This window comes from Grammomys surdaster, unplaced genomic scaffold, assembly GCF_004785775.1.
Source record: "Grammomys surdaster isolate TR1022 unplaced genomic scaffold, NIH_TR_1.0 125950, whole genome shotgun sequence".
NCBI classification, from domain to species: Eukaryota; Metazoa; Chordata; class Mammalia; order Rodentia; family Muridae; genus Grammomys; species Grammomys surdaster.
This window is the reverse complement of record NW_021620771.1, coordinates 1498265-1506142: the sequence shown is the minus strand read 5'-3', so window position 1 is coordinate 1506142 and position 7878 is coordinate 1498265. Positions and strand designations below refer to the sequence as shown.

The 7878-nt window shown below is 53.5% G+C and overlaps 1 protein-coding gene across 2 annotated transcripts in view; it reads left to right on the top strand.

Moving 5' to 3' along the window:
- Nucleotides 1–46: 46 nt before the first annotated feature.
- The window catches only part of Rasgef1a (RasGEF domain family member 1A), an 85701-nt gene continuing 77869 nt past the window's right edge, over nucleotides 47–7878 (top strand). Inside the window, exon 1 of one of the 2 annotated variants that reach the window (XM_028753514.1) lies at nucleotides 47–115. The gene's annotated coding sequence lies outside the window, so the exon portion shown is untranslated. Of the gene's footprint in view, nucleotides 214–7878 lie in introns of both variants that reach the window. The other variant, XM_028753515.1, reaches the window with a different exon arrangement.

The window sequence follows — 7878 nt, the reverse complement described above, 5'->3', positions numbered from 1 at the left end:
GGGCGGGAGCCGCGGGCCGGGGCGCCGAGCATGAGCCGCCGGCGCCGGCCGCGCGCTGCTCGGGGCCGGGCTGCGGCGCGAGGGCGGCGCGGGAGCGACGTTGGCACGGACCGAGGTAGGCAGCGGCAGCCCCGCGCGCCCCTTGGCTCCTCTGGCGGGCCGTCCCCTCGGGTCGTCAGCGCGGGCGGGCGTGGGTCCGGGGACCGGCGTCCGGTAGGGCGACGTGGAGCCCCGCGTGGAGTTCCTGGAACTCCGCCCCGGGCTGGACGGCGGGACCCCTGCGCCTCCTGCACCTGCCGCGCGCGGGGCGGCCGGGACGAGCATGGTGGGAGCGCACCGGGTGGCAGGCGTGGGCACCACTGGCAAGTCCACTGCCCAGGGCCTGGCGTGGGGGAGGGGGCCGGGGATCCGAGGAGCTCAGGGCTGCGCAGTTGGAAGTTTCCATTTGCTCTTGTGCGTTCTGGGTCTAGGGTGACATTTGCTCTTTGGCAAGGAATTGGGGCGTAAGCACTGCATTTGAGGATAGAGAACCAGGGGGCATGGTGAGGTGCGTCCCTCTGTCCCGTGGGCCGGGGTCATTTGAAGGACCGTTTGGGAGCGCACACTTTGACAGGTACCGCTGGCTGATTCTAGTCAGAATAAGAGTGGCGTGTGTGTGTGTGTGTGTGTGTGTGTGTGTGTGTGTGTGTCCGTCCATCCTGCGGCCTGCTGATTGGGGAGGGACTGTGCTGATGGGTCCTTGATGTCTCAATCTCCAGCTACCTCTGAGAGATGCAGCTAGTGGATATTGACAGAACCCGCCTCTTAGAAGCTGCCTGGGGCTTGAGACTTCAGGTGATCAGGTTCCTTCTTTTCCTGCTCAGAACACTGAACCCCCCTTTTTGTTCATAACCCTTGCTCGTATTAGCTGTATCCCACGGTGAGACAAGCATAAGACTCAGATGGCTTCCTGTCCCAGGTTTAGATTGACACACAGGGGCCTTCATCTCCCAGGGCTCTCCCATTTCCTTCTTGATTTGGTTTTGTCCACCCCAGCCTCTGTGGGCAAGAACCTTCCCTACTGGGGCTTGGGCTCTCCAGAGCAAAGCAGCACCTCATATCCTGGTAGAGAGTTGGGAGACCACATATTTTGACTTGTGAGCCATGAGCAGGTCCTTCTGAGACATGGTTTCAACAGAATCATATTATATGGTTCTTTAGACTCCTGGGGTATTTCCAGGTTGGTCTTCAGCTATACCACTGTAGGGCCACAGTACCTTAGCCCAGGAAGGAACTCCAGAGTAGGACAGCAGGGACTCCAAGTTGTGTGTTCTGGGGACAGAAGAGTGGGTTTCCTGCCTGGCCAGCCTTTTTTTCTTTTTTGCTTCTATGGCTGTGGATTGTAGTGGTCCAGCAACAGCTTGAAGGATGTGTGTGTGTGTGTGTGTGTGTGTGTGTGTGTGTGTGTGTTTTCCTAGGCCCATAGCCTCTGCTTCTGAGAAGAGAGTAACCAGATTCTATGATAAAGGTGTGGAAGCTATGTTCTCTTGCTCATGTCACCTGGAGTTTGGGAGCCCAAGCAGATGTTCCCAAACAGTGCCCTAGGCCTGGTCCAAAAACCATCCAGGAGTTTATTTGCTTGTTTTTTTTTTTTTTTTTCTGAGATGTGTCTTCCTGCTACCAGTGGATGGCTGCCTTTTACCTGGCAAATTGTGGCAGTGGAACCGTTCACACAGAACAGATCAGGTTTTGGTGTAACTTAGCAACTGCAGACAGAGGAGGAAAGAGAGAGAGGGAGGAAGAAAGTCGAAAGAGAAGGGGGTAATGTTGGGCCCTACAGAGGCCTGGCTAAGGGGTTAGAGTTCCTCCCCACAGTACACAGGTGAGGAGCAGGCTTGCCTGCCTGGTTGCTGGGTCTGGGAGAGGCAAGTAAGTAGAATTTGGAATATGCTGGAGTGATCTGTCTCTTCATCCAGTAGAACTACTGCAAAGGGGCCTGCGGTGAACAGCTTAGGTTGGTGGAATTTACACCTAGTCACGCCCCACCCCCAACTGTAAGGACCACTCTACTCTGGCTTGGGGCTTTTGCCAGTGTTGTCCAGGGCAACTGACAAGGCCTCGGACTGTCTTAGAACTGCTTTCTCCCAGAAGCTACATTGCAAAATAGGTCGAGAGAGAAAATGCCATGCCAAGGCAGGGGGCGTCGAGCTCTTCCCTGCTATGGAGGTTCTCAGTAGACTGTGATGCCCATATCTGCGTGGCCCTACGCCATAGGTGAGGCCCTGCTGGGGAGAGAGACCTGGTCAAGGCATCTCTGGACTCTGCCAGGCCCCTACCTTCTGCTCTCTGATGGGACTCCTCCCTCCCTCCTTCCCGCTTTTCCTTCTGAGGCCATCTGCTCCAGCTATGGTCTGCTCTGGCTGTTTTCCTCTCAGAGCTTCCAGAATCTGCCTTGTGTGATTTCCGCCCACTCCAGGCTGCCTCCCAGGTTTCTCTGCTCTCTAGCTTGCCCACTTCCCTCCTGCCTGTGAGTGTGCACTTAGCAAGGAAGTGATGTGTTGAGGGAGAGAGGAGGCAGGGGTACCGTGGGGCATCTGGAGGTGATGGCTGTGGGGGAATGACCTTGATACCCTCTGGTACCCTGGCCCTTTGGGGGCCTTGGGTAGGGACATCGCTCTCTTTTTGGTGGTATGCCTTTCTCACATCTTTCTGGCCTAGAGATTGGGGCTGTTGATACACGTGAGAGTTAGACACAAGGGGTTTCCTGGCCCAGTTCAGAGCGGACAAGCTGTTATGAGCCTATCAGTACAATGTTGCTGGGTTGGGGTCACCGGGAGAGTTCCGTACAGCAATCTTGGGACATAATTTGAGAAAGGTAGCTGGCATCAGCAGGGCCATGGTGCGACTAGAACATAGGGTTGGGGGAGTAGAGTCTGAAGTGCCAGGATGTTGCAGCTCAGAACTGGAAAGGGCCTTGTGTTTCAGGGCCTTGTGTTTTGGGAGAGCTGGTAAGTGGCTGCCTTAGGCACCATACAGTGTTACCTGACAGTTGAGGGAGTTAGGTGTAAATGTTATCATGACTAACCCTACCTAAGGATGACAAGGAGGGATGCTACACAGGGAGACCCAGATGGCTATGAGCATTTCTGAAAAAACACCTTTGCTCATACAGGTGCAACTGAGCATGATGCAGGATTACCCTTCCTATGACCGTGCCCTGAGAAGCTTCTCCCTCATCATTTAATTGACACAGAGCTTCCTCAGGGGTCCTTGGCTGGTTCTGGGATGTGAAATAGGTTACTTGACATGTAATTACCTCCCCACTGTGAGGACCACTTTGGCTTGGGGCTAGGCTTTGGCCAGTGTTGTCCAGGGCAGCTGACAGGGCCTTGGAAGCCTGTCTATCCCTCTTTGAGTTGGCTGTGAAGTCAGGGAGCAGAGCACTAGCTCTGAAGGGAGCCTGGAAGGAGGCCTGAAATTGGGCCTGTGGGACTCCCACTGACTCTGAGTAGAATAGCCTGGGGCCAGTGACATACACACACACACACACACACACACACACACACAGACAGAGAGAGAGAGAGAGAGACAGAGACAGAGACAGAGACAGAGACACAGAGAGAGACAGAGAGAGACAGAGACAGAGACACAGAGAGAGACAGAGAGAAGCACAGACATACACTGGTGGGAGCACTTCCAATAGCAGGGCACAGCATTGGAAACATGAGGTGCTCTCAGTTCCCCAGTTGACAGGGAAGGGATTTGCACAGGGCTCCTCTGTGCTTAAGTTCCTCAGCTCCTGCCCACCCTCATGCCCATGCAGGCTGACTTGAAGCTGTGTTCTCTGCCTGCTTACTCTGCTGTCTCACCTCCCACTCACTCCCCACTCGCTCCCATCTGGTTCTCACCCCTTCATCAGGGAGACCCACTGCAGAGGCTGTGGACTTCACCGTCCGGATTCCAGATGCTCTGTGTCCAGGTCTGGCTGCCCGGCTCTTGGTCCTCTCTCTCTGACCTCCCTGGAGGCCTCTCTGTGGCTTTACCGCTTGTCTGAGGACAGTCAGTGTTTTTATCTGCCAGGACCTGGGCCCTCCCTGCAACTACAGCTTCCATTTTTCACACTGAGCTGACCTGCAACTCCTACCAGCCCTAGCTTGGACCTGAGACTCCTTTAGCATGTGTACTATGTTTGCTGGCCTTCTTCTGGGTGACCCATGGGTGGCCTATCTACTGCCATTCTGCCACAGAGCCTCTCCTGTCTCAATATTGCCATCTGAGCAGCCAGCTGCAGTCCCCTCTTGCATTGAGGTAACATTCAGCCTGGCCTAGCCCACTCCAGACTTCTCTTGAACTCCCTTCCACTTATGGAACCCTCTCTTCTGAGCCTGAAAATTTTCAATGGCTTCCTTCCCACAATACCCTTTCCCTACACAGGCATGGTCTCTGCTAGGTCTCCCTTGGCCCTTAACATTTTTTAAGTGAATCTTCCTGTACAGACATGATATACAAGTACCTAAAGCCTGTACATTGAGTGTCTCCCAGTGTCTTGTCTTTCAGTGATTCCCTAGACCTCTGTCTACCTCAGTCCTTTTGGACCTCCATTTCCAGGACACTGGCCATTCTGATGAGATGCGGTTGAATTCTCTGAGCTGCTGGGAATAGCGGGGCAGAGGTGAAGATCTGTGTCTGAGAACATTGAATACAGAGGCATAAGACATGTTGCTCTCCATCTTAAGGAGAGGAGAGAGGAATAGACTTAAGAACTCTGGGACAGGTAGAGGGTGTGTGGAGAGGACCTGTCCTGGAGGGATTAGTGGGGACAGAGCCAGAAGGCCAGTGCCCTGCCTGTCACTACCACTCCAGTTTTCTCCAAGTATCACCCTCAGACTCTACCTTAAAGAGAGAGTTCTCCCTGGATGCAGTTGCCATGACAACACTGTTAACAAAGACTAGCTTCTGTGGAGGAGGCTGGCTCACCCAGAAGCTGAGGGTGTTGGGAAAGGGTGTGCATTCTGATGAGTGTATCTGCAGAGCCTTGTCTCCCCTCCCCCACCGAGGTCACCCAGATCTTGAGGACCTTCCCTGACTTTACAGGCCTCTGGAACCCAGACCCACCCAGTATGAATGTGGAGTGTGTTGTAGCTTGGATATAGGGGCCAGTCTCAGGAAAGCCTCCTACCTGGGGTATGGAATATGTCCAGTCCTTATCCCAGATATTTCCTAAGATGAGTTACTATAGTCTGTTGTGCAAGCCCAGGCTCATAGGCTATAAGATTCTGTGGTCCAGCTTCTCTAGGCTTTGAGCTCTGAACAAGCATTCATGGGCTCTGTTCCCCCATATAGAGTGTGGTTTGGGTTAAATGAGGTAATGTAGCAGTGGTCCCAAGCAGGTCCCAGGGTAGGTCCCTGAGCTTGTGGATCTTCCCTTGATGGGAAGATCCAGTTCTCTGTCCTGAGAACAGATGAGAGTTGGCTGAGGTTGGTTGAGTGTATCAGCTAGGACAGTATAGATAAACCAGGTTGGAGGCTAGTGGCTTACAAAGGCACTTGGAGGGTTCCTAGGGTACTGAGATGCAGGCAAAGGGACTGTGTCAATTGTTCATTTTATTATTGTTGGCAGTAGCGCGTACACCCCCCATTCTCTCCCCTTCCAGGCTGGATGAAGAGTGGAGGCCTTGGGAGAGCAGCACAAGAGCTAGTGAGCACGTAGGCTGTTCTAGGAGAGCCTAGGCTTTACCTACACTGTCCAGGAAACACAGGGCACAACCAGATAGCTGCACTTTGGGGAAGGGGTATCCTGTGCTCTTTGCTCATTCTTTCTCTGGCTTGGTGTTCCGGAGAGCCTGTTAACCCAATCCAAGTGGAACCTTATGATCTGCCGTGAGGAGACCTCTGCCGAGAAGGATGTGCACAGGGCAGCATGGGGTGGAGGAGAGCATCTGCACAGATGTGGTCTGAAGAGAAGATGCTAACAACCTATGTCATCACCTGGGCCGCACCCCGAGTGATGGAGCACCTGAAGGTGTAGAAACTTCTGATCAGTGAGCCACAGCCATGCTAGTGAAAACTGCCACAAACTGGACGTGACTACACCTCAGTGGAGAGCAGACAAAGGCTGTTCTTCAGTCCGAGCCGATGACACCATTACAGTTACGAGAGCCAGAAAAGCCAGCACAGATGATTCTAAAGCAGCTGACTATTTGTAAGAGTCTGAGGTCATAGAGTCAAAGGAATGTTAGTGAGAACTATGAGGAGCTTAGGGATAACTGGTAAGAACACAGTCGAAGGGTATCTTGGGAATGTGGCCATCACGATGTTACAGACAGGTCTCCCACTGACCCTGAGAGCCCATGGTCTCTGAGGAGAAACCCATATTCAGGTGCCTCTTCCCAGCCTGTAGTGGAGAGACCAGGAATTGGCATGAAGCCTGCAGGAGGTGGTGGGATGTGTTTGAGAGTGTTATGGAATGCCCTGGCCTCTCCCTGTGACTGGAGAGCTTCCTGCCCTGTGGCGTTAGGGCACTGGAGACTTGAAAGCTGCTCTGTGGTCTGCAGCAGCTGTTGCAGCTCCAGCTCCCAGATGTGTCTTGAGATAACACTGAGATAAGAAACTGTGAGGAACACGGTGGCAGAAGAGCCATGAGAAGTCTCCTATCTTGAGGTGCATGACTGGATCAGTCCTAGTTGGGATGGAGAGAGGAGCCCAGAGGGAGCTGCAGGAGTGTGGCCAGCCAGAGTGGGTCCACCCTGTCCCTGCTGAGGCTTTGGTGTGATGGCATGGACGAGGATGTATAGCCTGTGACAATATCTGGTTCATGGTCTGTGTGTGTACCAGCCCACCTCAAACCCACCACTTCCCTGCAAACCTCCCTGTGTCCCACCTAAATTAACTTGACCAAGGGACGGACTGTCTAGTGTAGCTGTCTCTGGAGCATGCATTGCATCCCTTCACCCCCAGGGTCTGGGACAGCATGGCTGGTGTCCCAGAGGGATACGGCGTGCCAGGTTGGTCATGAAAGATGAGGAAGTTCAGCGGGGGGGAGGGGGTTGTCTTTAGTTGGCCTGTTGTTTATCTCAGGTCTCCTTTCAGGACAGGATCTTCTTGGTAGAGCCAAGAGTAGATGCCTCATGTCGGGATTAGACATACCTGCCTACTCCGATATATGAACTGTTAGGTTGAGTTTAGATGAGCCATGCCTCAGTTTCCCCATCTTCCAGTGACGGCAAGTGTAGACATTAAGAGTACTGGACCTCTGTGAGACACAATCCCATCCCTGTAGCTCTGAGATCATCTGGTACAGATATGGGACATTATGGGCCACGAGGACAGAGTGCTTCATATCCACCCGCGAAATCTCTCCAGCGTGGCTAGCGGCTTCACTAGGCTTCAGCCTTGTGCTTGTCCACACCTGGCCTTCCAGGCTGTGGACAGAGGGTAGAGGGATGGGCTGAGGCATCTCAATTGAGACTGTTAGGTCCATGCCAGCAGGGGAAGCAGTAATGAGTCCCACCAATCCCTAAGAAAACCTTGTAGACTAACCCACAGGCACACCCAGACACCATTCCATAGTGTGAAAATGACAAGCACAGGTGGATGTAGCACCAGGGCTGGCACTGGAAAAGGAGTATGTGTGTATCCTAGGCCTGCTTTCAGATAGGCAGGGGACACCAGACTGTCCTGCCCTATCTCAGGGCAGCACTGTGTGAGGAGCAGAGATAGAGAATGGTCCATCATGGCAGGAGGGGCCTGAAATGCAGAGAGCCCAGTGGTGCTGCAGCGGGGTTCTCACTCTCATCCATTGCCTGCTGAGCTTCTCGGTCCCAGATCACTTCACTTATCTACTTATACCCTTCCTTCCTTCCTTCCCTCCCTTCTTCCTTTTACAACTTAGCCATCTTG